Consider the following 25,367-nt stretch of genomic DNA (forward strand, 5'->3'; position numbering starts at 1 on the left):
CTTTGCCCCTGCTCCCAGGAGTCGGCTTGCAAACAATAAGAATTAAGAGCCTGGACTCCCAAGCCAGACTTCCTAGGTTCAAATAGCAGCAAAGATGTATGACTTTGGACAATTACTTTTCCATTCTAAGCCCCAGATTCTTATAAAATGAGGCTAATAATAATTCTTATTGTTGTTATGAGGATTAAATGAGTTAATATTTTTGAAATGCCTGGACTAGTGCCTGTAACACGGTAAGCAGCATATGTATATGTTAAATACATAAATTAAATAAATAAAAACTCTTAATATAACCGTCTAGCTTCTTGGCTTTGAAGATGGGATTTTTTTCAAAAATATGTTCATGTCTCATGTGGCAGATGCCATATTCAAAATTAATGCTTCTGTTCGTTTCTTACTTGCTCATTCACAGAGCACTCCATGGCACACCCGGAAGAAATGTATGGGGGTGCCTTAGCCTTCCGTACAGATAAATTAATAGGCTACTTTGATTTGCTGCATGCTCAGCATAAAGTTAAGACTCTTAGACAACATAGAAAAAAAAATGTAAACCCAGGTCTTTGTCTTAGAGAAGCTCAGAGTCTTTGGGGAAAAGTAAGTTTTACGCAGGAGAAGCAATTAGAAAACAACACAAGGCAATACCTAATGAGGCATTGAAGTTGTCCCTTAAGTTGCAGGAAACCCCTTAACCTTCTGATAACCTTAGCTTTGCTTTTCTCATTACAGAGCCCTAAAACAAACAGGAACCCAGGCAAAGAGATTTAAATGAGAAGAGTAACTTAGTACTAATGTTTTTCTTAGAATACAGTGTTTTTCATGTATGTTGTCTCAAGACACTGTAAGACCTTGAAAAATAGTGCCTGAAGGAAGTAGGCGGGGATTCCGCTGTTTTTTCGTGGCCATAATGGTACTGGGAAAGACCTTGGGCTCTAGAAGGACTGTGAGATGAGCAGATTAACTTGTCACTCTCTTCCTTCCTCAGTCAGATAGACCTTATCCAGCCTTGTCTCCATATCCCCTCTCCTTCTCCAGCACCCTGGTCATGTCATTGAATCTTAAAACTCCCTTATGAAGGAAATCTAGAGAGTCCCTTGATTACCTGTTTCAGAGTTTAATAAGCCTTATTTTTACATGCTTAATTTTGATGCCTGTCTTGTGAATTTTTTCCTTGAAGTAGGATGAAGGAGCATTAGAAAGTCATACAGTTTTATCCTCCATTTCACGCACACACACACAAACAAAAATCAAGGACAACAAAAATTTCTTACCCTGTCTTAAAAGGAAGTTATATTAATTTGAAAGCTTTAAAAAAGGAAATTCCAAAATTGTTTTGGGAGCCAAGTCTGGTATTTGTCAGGAAGTTCTTCTTCACAGATAATTTAAATCCTTCTTGTGGCAGTATAAAGCCATTTCCTCTCATTCTGTTCTGTTTTTTGAGTTAATGAACAGCCACATAATGGATTTCTATAAATTACCTATTAATCATCTTTTGGTAATTTCTATATATTCATGTTAAAATCTAGGATCCCTGATTAATTTGAGGCTGTATCTATAGAGAACCCAGTGATACAAATACTGTTTATCAAAAAATATTTTGGCAAAGCTACATGTCTTAACAATAAAGTATTTTTGTAGGCAAATAGTGGTGATAGCAAGAAGCACTTGCCTGGTGGTTTACACTTAAAGAACACTTGAACTGTCTTGAATTATCTCTGAATGCTAAAAATGTGTGATTCCAAATTCCTCTCCCTCTGGGCTCACATTTGTTGGCCTCAAAGAACTGTTATCTTAGTTGAAGCTATGGCTCTGTTCCAATTGGAAAAAATAAACACTAAGTGAACCAGAAATCCAGGTAACAAGCATAGGTGACAAGAGCAGAGGGAGGAAGGGTCTGGCTGCTTGTCCTCATGTGCACAACTGCTTGATTAGAACGTGTATGAGTATCTCTTTCTAAAACAGTTTAAGTCTATTGCATAGACACAGCCATAATACCAGGCCTGATTAATGGCAAACATGATGAATGTATTATAATGCAAAAGGAACTTAATGTCTTCAGGCCTTACTTTCCTCATTTGTAAAACTTGTCTACTTGATTTCTAATGCCTTTTCTAGTGATAACATTTTATAATTTAATGAACACTTTGACATATTTTTGCAGAGTAATTTTGTTAGTATTGTCTCAGATTTTGAACTTTAAAAACAATACTGACAAGCATACAAACTCGTGGGTCAGGAACTTCTATCACTGAGGGGCCCACAGCCATGCATCTTGTTGCCATTTCTTCCTTCTAGGATGCGGAGGGGGCCAGGCTGGTCCAGAGGTCTGGCCTTGTGGCTTGGAGTCCAGATCCTGGGTCCCATTCCATCCCTCAGCCCTTGGGATGAACTGCAGTTGGAGTCCAGAAGACACCCTCCCTACCCATGCCTTTTCTTAGTTTTGACCTCTGACCTCTCCCAGCACTTCCACCTGCCCTCCCTGCCCAGCTTACACCTCAAGCCCAGCTCATATTGTACCTTGAACAGAGGGAGGGGGAGGCTTATGCTCTCTGTCATAGCCCAAAAACCCATATACCTCCCTCTCTCTCTCTGTTCCTTGTATTTAATAAAAACTGAAAATAAACAAAAACAACTAGGAGAATAAAATATGAATAGAAACCTGATGCGAACAGACAGGCAACACAGTATCCTTTCATCACTAGATCTCACCTCTGGTCACAGTCTAGATGGTGAGACAAAGTGTGGCCTTTGAGTGGTTTGGGAAGTCCAAAGGCCTGAAGTTGATTTTCAGCTCTGATACTAACTGGGTGAACATGAACTTAGGCAAACTCTGGGAGATAGTGAGGGACAGAGAGACCTGGTGTGCTGCAGTTCGTGGAGTCACAAAGATTTGGACACAACTTAGCGACTTAATAACAACAACAGCTAACTAATGACTGAGCATTTAACTTTGATGAACTGAGATGAACTGCAATTGGGGTCCAGAAGGCTGCCTCCTTGCCCATGAGTCTTCTTGGTCTTGACCTCTGACCTCTCCTAGCACTTCCACCTGCTCTCCCTGCCCAGCTTACACCTCAAGCCCAGCTTTCACCTCACTGTCTCCCATGGGTTTCCTTATGTGTAATGTGAAAGGATGATCTAATTCAATTCAGTAAACCTCTATTAATAGTTGCATACATTTAAGACTTTTAAATGGAACATGAATGTGGGAATTGGGGCAAAATACAAAGATAAAGATGTGGAGAAGCTCTCACCAAAATGCAAGTCCATGGGAAGAAAGACGGGGCTAAGCATTATAGTAGAAAAAAATGAAGTTCTAGGAGCACAAAGGAGGCATTATGTGATTTTGAGTTCTCAAGTATGATGAAAACTGACGCTCACCTATAGCTACAGAGCCTTTCAGGGAAAAGTGTATTTGGTGTGCGTTTTAGACACTGTCACTAATGCATGCAGTTCATTGCAACAGCTACTTAGAACCACCAGCTACTATGGTGGTTAGGCATGTCCATCTCTTCCTGCTAATTGCACTCCTCTGCAGGGTGTAAGAGAAATGAAAACATGGGAAGATGGAGTTTTTCCAGTTCAGGGATTGACCTTTAAAAGAATCAGGGCAGAGAGAGGGTAATGAAGCCTGTAGAAGAAACTGCTGTAAATAACCCTGACATAAGATTGAACTAATTTAGTTTAAATGGGAGGAAACCCAATCAAAATTAGAGAAAAATATTATCTGAATTATAGGGTTTTTTTAAAGAAATGCAGTTATATTATTTTCAAGTATGTGTGGTAAGCTGAACTGATTTCTAGAAAAATTCTTGTAAGTTTAAGTGGTATTGGAGTCTTCTTTTACTGACTAGACAAGTTCTGATTCATTCAGACTGTCCTTTGAATGCCTATAATTCATATGTTAACCTGTTTGAAATAAAATGACTAATTGCGCTCTTAAAATTTTGTTCATGCTGCTCTTTTGTTTAATGACAAACAGTTCAGAGATAAACTTGAATCCAACGTACTTCTAGTTTTTAAAACTTTACAAATTAGTAGGGTCTAAGCAAATGCTGTCTCATTGGTTCTTGTCCACTAGATACGTTGTGATATTATTACAATCAGATCTGGAACTTTTACTTCTAAAAAGCTGTCCATAAAAGGGATCTCACAGAGGGTGGCCAGCTGGTTGCTTCAAGGCATGTCGTTATGTCATGACATAGTGAAGGGCACAACTGGAGAGCTTCTGGGAGCTCTTTGTGAGCACAGAAACATTGACAACCACTGAGAAGTTGGAGATAAAACAAAGTAGTAAGGAGAGTTCCTCATAATCTGCTCAAGCTTGGCTGGTGGTGGTTTAGTTGCTAAGTCATGTCTGACTCTTGCAACCCCATGGACTTGTAGCCCACCAGGCTTCTTCTGTCTATAGGATTTCCCAGGCAAGAATCCTGGTGTGGGTTGCCATTTCCTTCTCCAGGGGATCTTCCCAACCCAGAGATCAAACCTGGGTTTCCTGCACTGTAGGCAGATACTTTACCGACTGAGCTACCAGGGAAGCCCAAGCTTGGCTAATGGGTAGGAAAGAAAGAGCTAAGGAGAAGCAGACAAGGCAAGCATCCAGCAAGAGCTAGCATCCAGACAAGAGCTAAGGAGAAGCAGAGATGACAGAGTTGAAAAGCATCCTGAAAGGGGAAGTGGTCTGGATGCAGAGCAAGGAGCTACCAGGTGGTTTTGAAGAGTATTTGAAAATGTGGGAAACACCTTGAGAACTTCTGGGGTCAGCTTTGGAAGCTATCAGAGTGCTATTAAAATGGTAGGAATTGTCATGAGCTGACCTTTCACTCTGTCCCCTAGACTCAAGTGTTCTAAAATATCCAATTCATAGTTCCAGAAATTTAATCTTATCCACTCACTCTTAGATGATAACGTTTGGGGGAAATTGACTCATGCTATTCAAATTCACAAGAGAATGCTTTAAAAAGCATGTGTATTAATTAATAAAGAGAGAGCTACCTGGCATAACAATCCACAGTGGTCATTTCCTCTGTTCTTACTCACTGTCCTGGAGGTCATCCTTCCTCAGGTACAAAATTACATATCAAAAGCCAATTCAGTAAGTACTGAAATAAGGCAGAGGAAGAAGAGTATTCCTAAAAAAAATTCTACTAAAGTGAGAGTGACTGTAGGTACTACTCTTTCAGATTTAGGCCATATGTCTGTTTGTTCTCCAATTACTAGCCATGGGAGTGTTTTCACAGATCTATAGTAAAATGAAAAAAATTAAAACAGAATTACAATGAACTTACCATGAAAACAAATATATTTTATGTGTTTTATTCTGTGATTGTGTAATTGTTATTTTTGGTGTTAAAAATGTTGATTTTAGTGAATTACAGTGCTATCTTTGTAAACATTTTTTTTTTTTTAACTTGGCAGAATGAAAATTCTGGCAGTCCTATGACAGTCCCAATTTTTACTTTTTTTTGGAGGATGATTTATAGTTCCATGAAATCCCAAAGTCGGAGAACCACTGTTTTAGAAAACTGAAGATCTGTGCTATACCAACGGCTTTAAAACTTTTGACCAAGATTCACAGAGAGAAACACATTGTTGCATCAAAAAGTGCATGTGACTCACACACATACATGCGTATGTATGTACAGATATTTACAACAGAAATAAAAGTTTTAGAAAACAGTACTTAACCTCCTGCAGTACACCCTGGCCTAGTCTATCTTACTTGTTAAATATTTCAGTTGCTAAGCAACAGTTTGATTTCATGACCCACTAACGGGTCACAGCTCACAGTTTGGAAAACACTGCTCTAGACTCAGAGTCCTCTCATCCCAGGACGTAGCTGAATAAACACTGGCAGGTGTTTCCTTTTAGGATCTCCTTTTCTGGATTCCATTCAAATCACATCCCTCCTGCTGCACATTTCCCCCCGCCCCTGCCCCCTGGAAAGGTTAAAATACAATACAATTGAATAAATAAGAACTTTCTTTATGCTAGTCATATCCCTGTTCTTAGGATATTCTCTTGCCATCTTGTTTAGACTGAGAATTATTCTCTACTTCTGTAGGATTTAGAGATCATGTTGCTTTTCTTTACAACCCAAGGAAGTCCCTTGGTCTCATTAGCCCCACATTTGCAAAATACATCTTGAAGTGAAGTGAAAGTCGCTCATTTATGTCCAACTCTTTGCAACCCCTTGGACTATACAGACCATTGAGTTCTCTAGGCCAGAATACTGGAGTGGGTAACCTTTCCCTTCTTCAGGGGATCTTCCAAACCCAGGAATCGAACCCAGGTCTCTGGCATTGCAGGCAGATTCTTTACTAGCTGAACCACAAGGGAAGCCCAAGAATACTGGAGTGGGTAGCCTATCCCTTCTCCAGTGACTCTTTCCAACCCAGTAATCAAACCAGGGTCTCCTGCCTTGCAGGCAGATTCTATACCAATTGAGTTATGAGGGAAGCCTAAAATATATCTTATGGTAGGTTATTCTACAGACTAGCAATTCACATCTGTTTTAATTGATTCCATTCATTTCAATTGCAAAGCATGGCTTTTCAGTTACTACTCAAATTTAAGATTTGGAAAGGGACAGAAGGGACATCTTACTCCAGCCCTGAACACTGAGCAGGTAAGATACAGTCCAGAAGAAAGAGAAGGCAACTCAATTAAAAAATGATTAAAAATAAGTTCAAATGTCCAGATATAATTAGTTTGGCTATGTAAAGCTGCCACTGGAGTAATGAAGAACAGAAAATATGCCAGGCATGTTTTGTAGTCGTTATCATTTTCTATTGGGTCACAGGGTTGGTGCCAGAACAGCAGTGTTATGTGTTGGTTCAGAGTGTGCTTGTGTTGCCAAATTGTCTGGGATCAAATCCATCGTCTGCCGTTTACCATTATAGGTAGGTATTACTGATGTCCTGTTTTCAGATGAGGGGACTGAGCCTGTCCCCAGGAGATTGTGATCTTGAACTAGTTTCTTTACTTCAATAGGAGCCAGCTATAAAATGAGAAATACTGAGTACCTACTTCATAGAATTGCTCTGAGGATTAAATGAGTTTATATATATAATGTATGTAGCCTGGGCATATGATAAGCATTTAATAATACATTTTAGCTATTATTGTAATTATCAAATAGTCGTTAACAGGCTGATTTTTAGAGTCAAGTCACCTGGATTCAAGTCTTAGCTTCTACTTACTTGTATAATATTGAGAAAGTTACTTAATTTTTCCAAACGTTAATTTCTTCATTAAAAAAAAAGTGCTACTACTACTTACTATAGTGTTGTTTAACATTTCACAGATTTAATAATACCACACAGTACCTATCACATAGAATGTACATAAATACCAGCCAGCTAGCCAAAGGTACCAATGTGCTTCCATTTTGTATGTATTTATTCAATACTGTCTTTTTAAATATATTCCTTGAGATCTTGACTTATACATCAGAATCTTGGATAAAACGCAATTTAAAAGCTCTTTATTGTTTTGTTTTCCTAAAAGAGAATGACATCCTTCCCCCTAAAGAATCAAATGAACATGAAACTTTAAATAAAGTTGAAAAATTCACTCCAGTTCAATAACTGTCCTTTTGAATTTCCATTATGTGCTAAGCACAATATCCTATAAGGCAAATTTCCACTTGGCAAAGGTTGAAGAAAAGGCAAATTTAAAAGGCCACTATAATTAGAACTTTTGCTAATGGCACTTAAACTGATTAATGTCCAATAGTACTTACTCTACCAGAGCGTATTTTTAAGGCAGTTATACATTTATACTAAATTAAACATTCGTTGAATAATTGAGCTTATGTAGTAGTATTTCCATATAGCTCTTGGAGTTAATTCTGTAATGATATGGCCAGTATAGCTGAAGGCCTTCTCCTTTACTGTTTTCTCTGCCTGGAATGTTCTTGTCATTTCTTCTCACGTGGCTGGCTTTTTTGTCATCATTCAGGAGATGGCTCTGTCATTCAGATGACAAAAGCAGTCTTCTCTGGCCATTCTACCTAATGTGGGTCTTATTTTTGGTTTCTCTCCTCCACCACCCCATTGCATATTTTCTGTGGTACCTTATCACCCGTTGAAATAATAGGGTTTGTGAGCTGCTTATTGTCTCTCTCCTGCTAGATCTAAAGCTCCATGAGAGCAGTGATCTTGTCTATACTCTTCATTATCTGTAGTATTTTTCAGTTTAAATTTAGCAGCTTAAAACAACACACAGTCAGTATCTTACAGTTTCTGTGGGTCCAGAGTTTAAGCCTGGATTAGCTGGGTCCTCTGCTCAAGGTTCGGAGAAGGCAATGGCACCCCACTCCAGTACTTTTGCCTGGAAAATCCCATGGATGGAGGAGCTTGGTAGGCTGCAGTCCATGGGGTCATTAGAGTCGGACACGACTGAGCGACTTCACTTTCACTTTTCTTTTTCATGCATTGGAGAAGGAAATGGCAACCCACTCCAGTGTTCTTGCCTGGAGAATCCCAGGGATGGGGCAGCCTGGTGGGCTGCCGTCTCTGGGGTCGCACAGAGTTGGACACAACTGAAGCGACTTAGCAGCAGCAGCTGCTCAAGGTTTCACCAGGCAGAAATCAAGGTGTTGGCTAGGCTGCAGTCTCATTTGGGACTCTTCTGAGCTCATTCAGGCTGCTAGCAGAATTCAGTTTTTTGTGGTTGTATATCTTCTTTCTCTTGTAGGTTGACAGTTGACAGGATGTTTTCAGCTTTTAGAAGCTACCCAGAATTCTAGCCATGAGACTTTTCCAGAACATAGCAGTTTATTTCTTCAGGGTAAGCAGGAGAGTCTCTGACCTCTAGATCTTCTTTTAAGAGATCAACTGATTAGACCAGGCCCACCTAGGATGATTTCTTTTGATTAACTCAGAGTCAACAGATCTAATGATGGTATTTATGCCTGCAGAAGTTCTTCACTTTTGCCACATAATATCACTCAGTCAGGGAAGTGATAGTTCATCACATTCACAGGTGCTGCCCACCCTCAAGGGCAGCTGCCACAATGCAGCTTATAATTCTGCCTATCATATTTTTGTAGCCCCAAGACCTCTAGCGCATCTGACACTGAATAGGTGTTTAGTTATGAGTAAATGAATGCCAATGAAGTAAGAACCAATAAATTAGTGAGAAGTGAAAATAAACTATTTACTCCGTGTTTGGATGTATGTTTAGTATCCTATGTTGATTTCAAAAATGTGATTTGATCATGCATTTAATTTACTTTCTTCCCTGAGAGGGTTTGTGACTATCATATGGTATAAAGGAAAATCAGTCAGTATTTGTTGTATTATATGAGCAAAGTTTTTATAGTATAATTGTGATGAATTATTATCCCTAGCATAATGAAATGCAGATGAAATCATTCAACCTAAGGATGCTAGAATGGCTTGCACATGGAAGTCCAGCCCATAGTTAGCAAATCAGGAATAACTGAGATTAGAACTTGGACTTCTGCTGTTGTTCAGCATTTAATTGCACACTGTTTACCCAAAATCAGAGAAGGAGGCATTTTCATCTCTAGGAGAAATGATTCAATATCAAGTTGAGAAAGATGTTGTCAGGGCTGTATCTTAGATACCATGTTGTGAAATGACCCTCTTAAGGAAAAGTCGGCAGTCTCATTATATGAGACATAAACCACAGGGGTGAGGCACACAAAGGATAGTATATTAATCTGCTTGGGAAGCCACAACAAAACTGGGTGGCTTAAGCAACAGACATTTATTTTCTCACAGTTCTTGAGGCTGGAAACCTGTGCTCAAGGTGCCAGCAAACTCCCTCTCTGGTGTGAACTTTCTTCCTGACTGGTAGACTGCCATCTTCTTGCTTCTTGTCTTCATATGGTCCCTCCTCTGTGCCTGCCTTGGGGACTGAGAGCAAGCTCTGCTCTCTCTTTCTCTTCTTATAAGGACACGGATCCTATCAAATAAGGGCCCTGCCCTTATGACCTTATTTAACCTAATCACCTCCTGAAAGGCCTTGTCTCAATATACAAGCCACATAGGACATAAGGGATCCAACATATGAATTTGGGAGGCACTATTCAGACCATGACAGATAGCCAAGATAGGAAAAACAAAATTAGGCATGCAGTCTTAGAAGGGGCTTATGCAAATGAGGGGCTCTGAAGCTTAAACTTTATTAATTTGGCAGCATGTCTGCCTGCAGTGCAGGAGACCAGGTTTGATCCCTGGGTTGGGAAGATCCTGTGGAGAAGGAAATGGCAAACTACTCCAGTATCCTTGCCTGGAAAATCCCATGGATGGAAGAGTCTGGTGGGCTGCAGTCCATGGGATTGCAGAGTCGGTCACGACTGAGTGACTAATGCTTTCACTTTCGTGTTCACCTCTGCTTGTGTACAGCTAAGCAAATTAAACAAAACTTCTCTGACCTTTGATTTCCTCAAATGTAAAATGGAGCTAATACTATATTTAAATCATGGAATTGTTGAGAGGATTAAATGGCAGCTTATAAACTCTCCTCATTAACTATTACTACTGTTACCTTTATTGTGATTGTCACTCTCCTCACCATTATTCGGCTACATCATTTTGCAGATGAAGAAAGACAAAAAACTGTTATATGATGGCGCTATGCCATACCACCAGTTAGCCGGGAGACTGGGCCAGGCTAATGCCTCCTGACTCCTTATCTGTCTCTTTCTGTAGCTCTATAGAGATGGCCTTTTGAACTTTCTTTCCTCAATATTCATACCCCTCGAGAGAATGTTGGCATAATCACAGTCTCCACCCCCTAATATCTTTTCTAGGCTATAGTAGAATGAAAGAGATCTCAACAGAAGATAGTAATTCGGTTGAATTTCAGCTTTATTTTCATTTTTATCTACATCTAATGGGGCTGAAGTCTATGAAATAAAAGCTATGTTCATTAAAAATACATTTTTTTATCATTTCTAATTAGAAGACTAGGTTTCCATGTGCATTTGGGATGAAACAATGACTTGAAAACAAAGAAATTTCTGTGTAGTGTTATCTGGGAGTGATTCCCAAGTTCCCACATGCACAGATTTTTCAGGGACCTCAGAAGATTTTCCTGGGAAAGGTCTGAAGAGTCAGTCCCAAGGGCTTCAGTCTGCCCCTTCAAAATACATACTGGATGACAGAACTTGGCTCTTCTCCATTTCCCTCACAGCCTCACATATGTGAGAATCTTTCCATGTTATCTTGACTCTGGCAGAACTCTGTGCCTCAGAGCTGGTTTAATACTTTTCCAGTACAGATAATGTTGATTCCAAGGTACCTGAACTTTTTTTTTTCCAGCGACCCACCACATATATTCTGGCTTGCTCGTCAGGGTTGGGCAATTTCAGTCTGATTGATATTGGATCCGAAGATGCTAGTCCTTTAAATTACTACAACGTGGAGGATAAGTAGCATTTGACTCAGGGCTCTAAATCTTTGGCCTCTGGGTCTGAATGAAAAAAAAAAAATTACAAGTCAATAGTGAATATCTTTCTCATTGTTCTAATTTCCAAACATGGCACAATTATAGAATTGTGGAACTGTCAGAACAATCTATGCAGCAGTTTATTAGAATCTACAAATATAGTGGACATGGATCAGCCTGGGTTTTCCTTTCTCTGTTATTGGCTGTAATAAACATAGGTAAGTTATTTAACCTGTAGTTATTATTTATGTACAAATAATAAAATGAGAGTTTTATAAAGTTCCTAAAGGAAAAAAAAAGTCACTTATCCATGAAGAGGCTATGAATATTATTTTATTATTATTAATATATCTATCAGAGATAATGTTGCTAATGTTAAATGACTAGAAAACCAGTGTTGATTTTGCTTTAGGATCTTCATGAGGGCACTCCTGGTTTGTCTACCAGATCTGCTGTTTGTTAAACCGTCATGAGCATATAGTAAAACCAGAGAGTTTGGAGAAGTACAGTGATGGTTAAGCACATCTGCCAGGGGACCTCTCCCTTTGTCTTCTCCATCCTTTTAGATGTGCAATGGAGGGGCTGGTGAAGGCTTCCCCCGGGCTTGGCGCCTTTCCTAACCACCTGCCAGCAGATTCTCTTCTCTACTGGTTTCAGGCAATGACATAATCATCCTTCAGCTTTAGGCTCACATCCTGTTTACACTCTCTCCTCAGCAGCCCAGCCTCTTCTTTCTAATCTCTTTTTTTGGCCTCATCTTATTTAATAGAGATTCTTAAAGGTATCAGGGTCTAATTTATCTGCCTGCTCTGGCTTCCCTGATGGCTCAGATGGTAAAGCGTCTGCCTACAATGCTGAAGACCTGAGTTTGATCCTTGGGTCGGGAAGATCCCCTGGAGAAGGAAATGGCAACCCACTCTAGTATTCTTGCCTGAAAAATTCCATGGACTGAGGAGCCTGGTAGGCTACAGTCCATGGGGTTGCAAAGAGTCGGACATGACTGAGCAACTTCACTTCACTCTGTCTTTTAACACCTTGTAGTATCTTAAGTACTTATTAAGGTATTATATTCCTATAGACATAGAGATTGGATGCAATCTCAAAAACGACAGAATGATCTCTGTTCGTTTCCAAGGCAAACCATTCAATATGACGGTAATCCAAGCCTATGCCCCAACCAGTAACACTGAAGAAGCTGAAGTTGAACGGTTCTATGAAGACCTACAAGACCTTTCAGAACTAACACCCAAAAAAGATGTCCTTTTCATTATAGGGGACTGGAATGCAAAAGTAGGAAGTCAAGAAACACCTGGGGTAACAGACAAATTTGGCCTTGGAATATGGAATGAAGCAGGGCAAAGACTAATAGAGTTTTGCTAAGAGAATGCACTGGTTATAGCAAACACCCTCTTCCAACAACACAAGAGAAGACTCTACACATGGACATCACCAGATGGTCAACACTGAAATCAGATTGATTATATCTTTGCAGCCAAAGATGGAGAAGCTCTATACAGTCAACAAAAACAAGACCAGAATCTGACTGTGGCTCAGATCATGAACTCGTTATTGCCAAATTCAGACATAAATTGAAGAAAGTAGGGAAAACCACTAGACCATTCAGGTATGACCTAAATCAAATCTCTTATGATTATACAGTGGAAATGAGAAATAGATTTAACGGACTAGATCTGATAGAGTGCCTGATGAACTATGGGCGGAGGTTCCTGACATTGTACAGGAGACAGGGATCAAGACCATCCCCATAGAAAAGAAATGCAAAAAAGCAAAATGGCTGTCTGGGGAGGCCTTACAAATAGCTGAGAAAAGAAGAGAAGTGAAAAGCAAAAGAGAAAAGGAAAGATAATATCATCTGAATGCAGAGTTCCAAAGAATAGCAAGGAGAGATTAAAAACAAAAGCCTTCCTCAGCGATCAGTGCAAAGAAATAGAGGAAAACAATAGAATGGGAAAGACTAGAGATCTCTTCAAGAAAATTAGAGATACCAAGGGAACATTTCATACAAAGATGGGCTCAATAAAGGACAGAAATGGTATGGACCTAACAGAATCAGAAGATATTAAGAAGAGCTGGCAAGAATACACAAAAGAGCTGTATCAAAAAGATCTTCATGACCAAGATAATCACGATGATGTGATCACTCTCCTAGAGCCAGGCATCCTGGAATGTGTAGTCAAGTGGGGCTTAGAAAGTATCACTACGAACAAAGCTAGTGGAGGTGATGGAATTCCAGTTGAGCTATTTCAAATCCTGAAAGATGATGCTGTGAAAGTGCTGCACTCAATATGCCAGCAAATTTGGAAAACTCAGCAGTGGCCACAGGACTGGAAAAGGTCAGTTTTCATTCCAATCCCAAAGAAAGCAATGTCAAAGAATGCTCAAACTACCACACCATTGCACTCATCTCACATGCTAGTAAAGTAATGCTCAAAATTCTCCAAACCAGGCTTCAGCAATACATGAACTGTGAACTTCCAGATGTTCAAGCTGGTTTTAGAAAAGGCAGAGGAACCAGAGATCAAATTGCCAACAACTGCTGGATGATTAAAAAAGCAAGAGAGTTCCAGAAAAACATCTATTTCTGCTTTATTGACTATGCCAAAGCCTTTGACTGTGTGGATCACAATAAACTGTGGAAAATTCTGAAAGAGATGGGAATACCAGACCACCTGATCTGCCTCTTGAGAAACCTATATGCAGGTCAGGAAGCAACAGTTAGAACTGGACATGGAACAACAGACTGGTTCCAAAAAGGAAAAGGAGTATGTCAAGACTGTATATTGTCACCCTGTTTATGTAACTTATATGCAGAGTACATCATGAGAAATGCTGGGCTGGAAGAAGTACAAGCTGGAATCAAGATTGCCGGGAGAAATGTCAATAACCTCAGATATGCAGATGACACCACCCTTATGGCAGAAAGTGAAGAGGAACTAAAAAGCTTCTTGATGAAAGTGAAAGAGAGTGGAAAAGTTGGCTTAAAGCTTAACATTCAGAAAACTAAGATCATGGCATCTGGTCCCATCACTTCATGGGAAATAGATGGGGAAACAGTGGAAACAGTGTTAGACTGTATTTTTTTGGGTTCCAAAATCACTGTGGATGGTGATTGCAGCCATGAAATTAAAAGACGCTTACTCCTTGGAAGGAAAGTTATGACCAGCCTAGACAGCATATTGAAAAGCAGAGACATTACTTTGTCAACAAAGGTCCATCTAGTCAAGGCTATTATTTTTCCAGTGGTCATGTATGGATGTAAGAGTTGGACTGTGAAGAAAGCTGAGCGCTGAAGAATTGATGCTTTTGAATTGTGGTGTTGGAGAAGACTCTTGAGAGTCCCTTGGACAGCAAGGAGATCCAATCAGTCCATTCTGAAGGAGATCAGTCCTTGGTGTAACTTTGGAAGGACTGATGCTAAAGCTGAAACTTCAACACTTTGGCCACCTCATGCAAAGAGTTGACTCACTGGAAAAGACTCTGATGATAGGAGGGATTAGGGGTAGGAAGAGAAGGGGACTACAGAGGATGAGATGGTTGGATGGCATCACCGACTCGATGGACATGAGTTTGAGTGAACTCCAGGAGTTGGTGATGGACATGGAGGCCTGGCATACTGCGATTCATGGGGTTGCAAACAGTCGGACATGACTGAGTGACTGAACTGAACTGAACTGAAGGGGTTACATCCCTATAGACATAAGAGAAGAAAATGCTTGATCATGAGAACTGCCATGTATGTAGACCCTTTATGTAATACAGAATGATGCAATGAATGATTTAAGTAAGTAACACATCAATGTAATAAAAATTATCTGTATGCATCCAGATACTATCTTTTACCAAGTCTCCTCTGTTGATGCCTAATCAGCATGTTAGGCTTTATGCTGATAGTTGCTGGCATGGGACTGCTAACTTCTTAATATCATGAGCAGAGTATTGGAAACAGGGACAGTATCTTCTCAGACTTGAACTTAGAACAGTTATTCTCAATCATCATTTAGTCACCAAGTATGTGCCAGGAGCTATTCTAGGTACTTGCAATAGATCAGTAAGACAGACCTCCCCCACCCCCCTCCAGGAAAAAAAAAAAAATCCCTACTCTCATGGGGCTTGTTTTTCACTTAACGTGTTTATACAAAAGTACAGGTGGGCTTCTGTACCTGCTTGCCTCCTCCAGATATCCCTGTGTTTTGCCCTTGGAATCCACAGTGTGTGTTGTCTAGGAAATAGTCTGCCTCCCAACACTGAGAAAGTTATATCACAGGTGGACTTCTCAGACAGGATGGGCTTGGCAGGCTTCTCTTGATGCCTTGAGAGACCTTTGCCTGCTTTTCCAGAGTGCCAGTGTGACATACTTTTCAACTGCAGCCAGGCTATGCCACCAGTCATGAAATGCTGCAATCCCAGCTCAGGTTTACGCAAGTAGAGTGTGGTCAATGTTAGCCAGAACCACTATGCAGAGTTTTCATTTAGTTTTCTTTTGACAAGATAGAGTATAGAAACAGTTAAATAGAACAAAGTTCACTGTAACATTTCCAAAATTAGTAACTATCATTTGATTGTTTTCAATGGAAAGAATAAGAAGTTTTTAGAATAGGCTTTAGATAAAGAATGGAGAATTGTCACTGTTTAGGAGATAAGGAGAGTAAATAATTATGCTTGGATTAAAAGAAGACTATTAACACATAGAGGATGTGGATCAACATGGACTGTGTGTGTGTGTATCTTAGGGAATAGAGGAAATGTGATTTAAGAGCTGGGAAAATGTGCAGTATCCCCTGGTTTCAGAGCCAATAATCTCTCATATGCTTTGTAAATGCACAAGGTGCTACCTGGGATGGATTTGAAAACCTCTAAATTCACTGAAACAGTTGTAAAATCACATGAAGACGGTTGACAGTTGACTGCAATCAGAGGAAGCTCCTATATCTTGTTTGTTCTAGCAGGCACGGGGAATGTATTGAGCCCATGAAATGTGCTTTTGATAACCCATTAACAAAATCTGCCTGGATTATAACCTCCAGTCTTTTCCCTTTTCACTCTCATATTAGAGATAGGTAAAATTCTCAGTGCTGGGAGCATGGGGGAATGCAGTTTTCAACACAGGATGTGTGATAACTCATTGAGCACACCTGGGCTGTGTTCCCAGCTAGATCCTCCACATACCCAATCCTGACATCAGAACTGATTTCTGTAGGCTCTAATGTGCCTGAAAAATTTCTTGCAAGTCAGTTTCCTCTTCTAACATATCCCACGGGAATTTCCCCCTGGGGGTCTGTGAGGCAACATTAGATTTTGACTGTAATAAGATATTGCCATGTTGGGAGAGTTTTGTAAGACAAGTAGCACATTACATCTGTTGTTTTCCTTATATAGGGTGTATTTCACATGGAATGATACTGGAGCACAACCCAGGACTCTGTCTTAACTTCCCTGCAGTCTTGTACTTCCTCCTCCCCAATGATGGCAACTCCTGAAACACTTAGTAACATATGGTAGCCTATCTGTGAAGTGTGCTGAACGCAGTGCATTTACTTTCTGACTCTGGAGTATTGTGTTTCATGTGGGGATCATATGTTTTACAGGGATCTTGACAAACTGGCTCTTAGCCACCAGAAACTTTTTTTGGAACAAGGTAGGAGAAAAAAATAATTACATTCATATAACTAGTACCTGAGTAAAAGAGGGCTCCAAGTCAGCAAAGTGCGGTGAGAAACCGTTCTTAAGATAACGGGAGGTGTTCAGCCTAGAGGGATTGATTATTTATTTAGTTTTTGCAAGGGGTGGTGGCTATGATCCAAATGTTTGAAAGGCTGTCATGTGAAAATTCAAATTATTTTTTCTTTTTCCATGGAGTTCCAGTCAGCAGAACTAGACTCAGTATGTGAGATTCATGGATAAACAGATTTTATCAGAGTTATGCAGGGATGGAATATATATGTGCAAGCAAAAGACATAAGACCTTGTAAAGAGAATCCCTATACAGAATAAGTAGTTAGGTCAGATCTGCGAAGATGTCTTCCAATTCAAATATTCGGTACTTTTCTGAATTAGGAGTTTCTTGTTCAACTTTAATTTTGACAGAGGATTGATAAAGGCTTGAAAGACTTTTTTTTTTTCCTTCCTATGTCCCCTCATAGGATAAGATAATTGAGCCAACTAAGCTATTCCATGGCTTTAACAAAGTTGGTCTTATATCGGTTTTTCGTTTGCTTGTTTTTTTTTAGTTATTTTCCCTTCGGAAGCATGTAATCCTATATGAAGGAAAACTTATAACATTAACTAAGAATCCACGGATCCTCTTGATAGCCTGAACGAGCCCTTAAGATTTTAACTGAACTTAGTATCTTGCAGCTTCCTTGCTCCTAGAGCTGACCTGTGGGTGTTGCCTCCTCAGCATTTGTTCCCATTCCCTCTCCTTCCGCCTCCTCCACTGCATGCAGTCTTGGTATTTCCCTCAGTCAGAGCTCCTTGCCTTTTCCAGGGGGCCAAGAGGGACTGGCTCCCTCTTGGCCAATCAGACTCTCTCTTGAAATTTGAGTGATGAGACCCCGTGACTCAGGGACCGAGAAAGATTGGAGCTGACGGTCTCACTACAGTCCACAGTGCCGGTCAAGTCTTTTCAGTGCTGGTTTCCTGGATCCATATGCAGATGGAATGTTGATCTTACAAGTTGTTTGTTATGTGGCCATATTGCTTGATCGTTAAATGAGGAATTTATATCAAGCTCTGGAGTGTGTCCTTTTTTCCAGTGAGAAGGGAAAATGATGTATATGCAGTGTGTACAATTAAGCATCTTTTGGGGAGAGATTTCCACAGGCTCATTTAACTAGAGGCCTTAGGGTGTGAGAATTCCTGCATCCTGTAGTGCTGGAAAGTTAAGGTCAAATGCTGGATGTGTTTCAAGTTCTGAGACAATAACAGCCGATTTCAAAGCTGGTGTTTGTGTGTGCGTGCATATGTGTGTGTACAGAACTAGAGAGGAAAAGCAGCCTCTAAAACTTTGCTTTGAAAGATGCCAAAACACTGAGCCACATATTTGTATGGAAAAGATCTGTGTGTTTGGATGAAACCTGTCCCTTTCACAAATACATGGCATGGGGAGGCCTGGCTCCTCTTGCCCTGCTTTTGAACTTTTGTTCACATTAAGCAATTTCCCTCACCTTGGCTGTTGAACTTCCCTTTGTAGTGAAATTCATGAGTACAGTGACCTGGCAAGAAAATGACGGAAAGAAAGGGTCTGCTGGACTAGATTGCATTTTTCCTGAACACTGATATATCAGGATGTATGGAACATGAGTCATCACTTTCTGCTGGAAACTTTTATGACCTTTACGGAGTAGGTCAAATTCCTCCCAAGCTGTGCTTCTTCACACCCCAGTGCATGACAGTAAAAGGGCAAATCCGAGGGAGGCAGAAGCACATTCATATTTTCTTCTTGCAATCTGTTACACATTATTGTCTTTTGACACACTTTGCTTCACATGATGGTACTAATGGTAGGAACTAAGGTTGGAGCGATGGGAGATTTGTCTGGCATGCCTTTCATGACTGTTTTAACTCTCAGTTGGGGTAAACTTGGAGCCCTGTTAGACGAGTGTTGGTGAAGGGGAGGAGAATCTCTCTGAAAATCATTATAGGGGAGGCCCCTTAGGAAAAGCCACATTCCATACTGTGAGTCCAAGCCTTTCAGTAAACTAGAACTTGATGATAAACTAGAACAAACAGGCGAAAGTACTGCAGCAATATTCCGGTCAAGGGTCATTGTGTAGAGTTACTCAGGTCTACTTTTCCCAGGACCTCACAGTTTGATCAATGACATCAATAGAGAAGAATGTTAACTTTCAAGAAGAGTTTATGTTACCTATAATATACTCTTTAAAAATCTGGGGACTGGGGTGTGGTGCAAGGGAGTAGGCTGGGGAAAATACACTGAAAATTTAAGTTTGAGTAGAACTTGTTCATAAAGGAGCCACCAGCTATGTCAGCCCCTATTTTTTATTCTACAGGAATACTTCATCTTTCTAAAATCAGTTAGAAATGCAGAAGCCTACGCAGTGAATTTTTCTTATCTAAAAATTAAATCCCTAAGGCTTCTGACCACTTTTAACTTTTAATCTTTTTAAAATGAATTATGCACTTCTTTGCTTTCTTAAAAGATTTAGTTAAGATAATATAACGTTTCCATTTTTCTGTTTACTGTCAAATGCTTGGCTGTCACTTCTCATGACTGCCATTCCTGCCTCTAATGGACTTTCTCCCCATGACTAATTTGCCACTTTTAAATGGCAATGGCTAAAAATTCAGCATGAATAAGCTTAGAAATGTTGATGATATAGGTCTTTGAATGGGAGAGAAGGAACCCTCGAGTTAGGAATATGAACTTTAACGGAATGAAATTGGTGACATGCATTGTCTCATCTTGGAGACCTTTAAAGACGTTTCGCAGAGGATCTTTTTTGTCCATCTTTGGTTCTCAGTGGTATCTTAGGCATTTGCAGTTACCAGATAAGTGACCCTCAGATAAGTAAGAACTTTTCTTCAAAGGTTAGAAAAAGAATCGAAGATATCTATCACACACTTGGGAGTTGGGGTCAGATGCAGAGTAGGTGGCAAAGTCATTTAAATTCAACAGTTTGATGGCTGTCCCTATGCTAACTTTCTCTGGGTGACTGCATAGGCATCTTCCACAGTCAAGATGCTGTGTCAGCATGAAGAAAAGCAGCAGATAGCTCCTAAAGATGCTATATATTGGGGAGAGGCTGGAAGGGCAGTGTTTAGATGTAACAGATAAAATGGGGAGGAGTCTTCTGCAGAGTTCTGCTGATGGACTTTGTGACTGTGACCAAGAGTTAGCACTCTGGGTTCTTAATTGAGCCATCTATAAAACTGTGAGTGACCTGTTCTGGGCTATATTTATCAAGAATTCAAGCGTCCAGTGAGTCTTAGAGCATTTAGGAGCTTGGAAAAAGTACCCTGCTCACACACACTGTCAATACTTTTCTTTTAGACTAAGGAATCTAAGCAGATGAGAACAAGGCGGTGCCCTAGGGTGAGCTGACAAACAGCACAGAGACTATGACTACAAAGCCAGTGATTTTTTTTTTTTTAAATACCATAATGCTTTTAAATGTAAAATGTGATTAGAAGCAAACCTAATCCTAGTTTCCAGATGTCAAAATTCTGATGTTAAGATTAGGTGATTTTTCACACTTAAGCAAAAGATGGTAACTAATCATCTCTGGTAAATGATCAAATGATTTAGAAAAGTTGTTTTTATCTTTTTTATCTATCAGTAGATGGCAGGAGATAACCATCAAATCAGGATTTAAAAAGGAAACAAAATGATAGAATTCAGTCTTTGTTCCTCGCATTCCCTGGAAAAATTGCTATCTAGGGTAGTTAGTGTGCTGTTAGGTTGGTACCTGGGGAGACAGTATTTTTGAATATGGATTTGAGTTCAATTATTAGGTTCCTGATTAATCTGGCAAGATTACAGTTGGTTTAAAACAATAGTCAAATGCTGGAACTAAATTTACTCTCTTTTGAAGAGACACCTGGAGAAATGATTCATCACTCATGTTGCTAAGATTAATTGGGCATTATAATTGTGTTAAGTGGATTCACACACCGTGTAAAAATCTGGGAGTTTTTCCTATTTTCTTTCTCCTCCCCCCTCCCCCCATCCCCTTTAAGCAGAGAAGAGAGAAAACAGAGTTAGTTACCTTCAGTGTGGTTTAGGGATATCCACCATAACTGACTTTATCTGCTGCTTCTGCTAAGTTGCTTCAGTCGTGTCTGACTCTGTGAGACCCCATAGATGGCAGCCCACCAGGCTCCCCCATCACTGGGATTCTCCAGGCAAGAACACTGGAGTGGGTTGCCATTTCCTTCTCCAATGCATGAAAGTGAAAAGTGAAAGTGAAGTCACTCAGTCATGTCCAACTCTTAGTGACCCCATGGACTGCAGCCTACCAGGCTCCTCCATCCATGGGATTTTCCAGGCAAGAGTACTGGAGTGGGGTACCATTGCCTTCTCCATGACTTTATCTAAAATTATACAAATACAGCATCACAGTTAAAACAATACTAAGCACAGGGATGTTTTCCACATGCCATAATCCCATGAATTGATGATTTTCATGATCTTTTTCATGAAGATTACATTTGATTTTATTTATTAGTTTTTCTGAAGTGCAGACTTATCTTAGAAGTATTCCCTAATTTGGAGATTATGTTGTTCAGTTGCTAAGTTGAGTCTGACACTTTGTGACCCCATGGACTGTGGCATGCTAGGCTTCTCTGTCCTTCACCATCTCCTGGAATTAGCTCAGACTCATGTCCATTGATTCGGTGATGCCATCCAACCATCTCATCCTCTGTCGTCCCCTTTCCTCCTGCCCTCAATCTTTCCCAGCTGGCATCAGGGTCTTTTCCACTGAGTCTGCTCTTCACATCAGGTGGCCAAAGTATTGGAGCTTCTGTTTCAGTGTGAGCCCTTTCAATGATTATTCAGGGTTGATTTCCTTTAGGATTGACTGGTTGGATCTCCTTGCAGTCCAAGGGACTCTCAAGAGTCTTCTCCAGCACAACAATTTAAAAACATCAATTCTTTGGCGCTCAGCCTTCTTTATGGTTCAACTCTCAAATCCGTACATGACTACTGGAAAAGCCATAGCTTTGACTATACAGACCTTTGTCAGCAAAGTGACATCCCTGCTTTTTAATATGCTGCCTAAGTTTGTCATAGATTTTCTTCCAAGGAGCAAGCATCTTTTAATTTCCTTTGTCACCATCCACAGTGATTTTGGAACCCAGTAAAATAAAATCTGCTACTGTTTCCACTTTTTCCCCTTCTAATTGCCATGAAGTGATGGAATCAGATGTTATGATTTTAGCTTTTTGAATGTGGAGTTTTAAGCCAGCTTTTTCACTCTCCCTTTCACCCTCATCAGGAGGCTCTTTAGTTCCTCTTTGCTGTCTACCATTAGAGTGGTATCACCTGCCTATCTAAGGTTGTTGATATTTCTCCCAGCAGTCTTGATTCCAGCTTGTGATTCATCCAGCTTGGCATTTCACATGATGTACTCTGTGTTAAATAAGCAGGGTGACAATATACAGACTTGATGTACTCCTTTCCCAATTTTGAACCAGGCTTTTGTTCCATGTCCTCTTCTAACTATTGTTTCTTGAACTGCATGCAGGTTTCTCAGGAGACAGTTAAGATGGTCTGGTATTCCCATCTGTTTAAGAATGTCCCAGTTTGTTGTAATGCCCTTCCCAGATAGCTCAGACTGTAAAGGATCTGCCTGCAATGCAGGAGACCTTGGTTTGATTCCTGGGCCAGAAAGATCCCTGGAGAAGGAAATGGCAACCCACTCCAGTATTCTTTTTTTTAATTAACAAAATATTTATTTATTTTAATTGGAAGCTAATAACTTTACAATATTGCAATATTGCCGTGGTTTTTGCCATACATTGACAAGAATCAGCCACAGTTGTACATGTGTCCCCCTGTCTCAAACCTCCCTTCCACCTCCCTCCCCATTCCACCCCTCTGGGTTGTCCCAGTGCACCAGCTTTGAGTGCCCTGTTTCGTGCATCAAACTTGGACTGGCCATCAATTTCATTTATGGTAATATACATGTTTCAGTGTTATTTTCTCAAATCATCTCACCCTCACCTTCTCCCACAGAGTCCAAAAGTCTTTATATCTGTGTGTCTTTTGCTGTCTGGCATATAGGGTCATCATTACCATCTTTCTAAATTCCATATTCATCTACTGATGGATATCTAGGTTGCTTCCATGTCCTAGCTATGGTAAACAGTGCTGCGATGAACACTGGGGTACACGTGTCTCTTTCAATTCTGGTTTCCTCGGTGTGTATGTCCAGCAGTGGAATTGCTGGTTCGTATGGCAGTTCTATTTCCAGTTTTTTAAGGGATCTCCACACTGTTCTCCATAGTGGCTGTACTAGTTTGCATTCCCACCAACTGTGTGAGAGGGTTCCCTTTTCTCCACACCTTCTCCAGCATTTATTTTTTGTAGACTTTTTGATAGCAGCCATTCTGACCAGTGTGAGATGGTACCTCATTGTTGATTTGCATTTCTCTGATAATGAGTGGTTTTTCCTGTGGTCATGCATGGATGTGAGAGTTGGACTGTGAAGAAGGCTGAGCGTGGAAGAATTGATGTTTTTGAACTGTGGTGTTGGACAAGACTCTTGAGAGTCCCTTGGACTGCAAGGAGATCCAACCAGCCCATTCTGAAGGAGATCAGCCCTGGGAGTTCTTTGGAAGGAATGATGCTAAAGCTGAAACTCCAGTACTTTGGCCACCTCATGCGAAGAGTTGACTCATTGGAAAAGACTCTGATGCTGGGAGGGACTTGGGGCAGGAGGAAAGGGGGACAACAGAGGATGAGATGGCTGGATGGCATCACTGACTCGATGGACATGAGTCTGAGTGAACTCTGGGAGTTGGTGATGGACAGGGAGGCCTGGTGTGCTGCGATTCATGGGGTCGCAAAGAGTCGGACACAACTAAGCTACTGAACTGAACTGATAATGAGTGATGTTGAGCATCTTTTCATGTGTTAGTTAGTCATCTGTATTGTCTTCTTTGGAGAAATGTCTGTTTAGTTCTTTGGCCCATTTTTTGATTGGGTCATTTATTTTTCTGGAATTGAGCTGCATGAGATGCTTATATATTTTTGAGATTAATTCTTTGTCAGTTGCTTCATTTGCTATCATTTTCTCCCATTCTGAAGACTGTCTTTTCACTTTGTTTATAGTTTACTTCATTGTGCAAAAGCTTTCAAGTTTACTTAGGTCCCATTTGTTTATTTTTGCTTTTATTTCCATTACTCTGGGAGATGGCTCATTGAGGGTCTTGCTGTGATTTATGTCAGAGAGTGTTCTGCCGATGTTTTCCTCTAGGAGTTTTATAGTTTCTGGTCTTACATTTAAATCTTTAATCCATTTTAAGTTTATTTTTGTGTATGGTGTTAGAACATGTTCTACTTTCATTCTTTTACAGGTGGTTGACCAATTTTCCCAGCACCACTTGTTAAAAAGATTATCTTTTCTCCACTGTATATTTTTGCCTCCTTTGTCAAAGATAAGTTGTCCATAGGTGTGTAGATTTATCTCTGGGCTCTCTATTTTGTTCCACTGATCTATATTTCTGACTTGTTCCAGTACCATACTGTCTTGATGACTGTAACTTTGTAGTATAGTCTGAAGTCAGGCACGTTTATTTCTCTAGTTCCATTCTTCTTTCTCAAGATTGCTTTGGCTATTTGAGGTTTTTTGTGTGTGTGTTTCCATACAAAGTGTGAAATTATTTGTTGTAGTTCTGTGAAAAATACTGTTGGTAGCTTGATAGGGATTGCATTGAATCTATAGATTGCTTTGGGTATTATACTCATTTTCACTATATTGATTCTTCTGATCCATGAACATGGTATATTTCTCCATCTATTTGTGTCATCTTTGATCTCTTTCATCAGTGTTTTACAGTTTTCTATATATAGGTCTTTTGTTTCTTTAGGTAAATTTATTCCTAAGTATTTTATTCATTTTGTTGCAACGGTGAATGGGATTGTTTCCTTAATTTCTCTTTCTGTTTTCTCATTGTTAGTGTATAGGAATGCAAGGGATTTCTGTGTGTTGATTTTATATCCTGCAACTTTGCTATATTCATTGATCAGCTCTAGTAATTTTCTGGTGGTGTCTTTACAGTTTTCTATGTAGAAATTATAGAAGGATCATGTTATCTGTAGGATGAAATCATGTAGGATCACGTCATCTGCAAACAGTGCTACTCCAGTATTCTTGCCTGGAGAATCCCATGGAGAGAGGAACCTGGCAGGCTACAGTCCATGGGGTCGCAAAGCTACAGACAGGAGCAACTAACACACACAG

The sequence above is a fragment of the Bubalus kerabau genome, chromosome 3 (assembly GCF_029407905.1).
Source record: "Bubalus kerabau isolate K-KA32 ecotype Philippines breed swamp buffalo chromosome 3, PCC_UOA_SB_1v2, whole genome shotgun sequence".
NCBI lineage: Eukaryota > Metazoa > Chordata > Mammalia > Artiodactyla > Bovidae > Bubalus > Bubalus kerabau.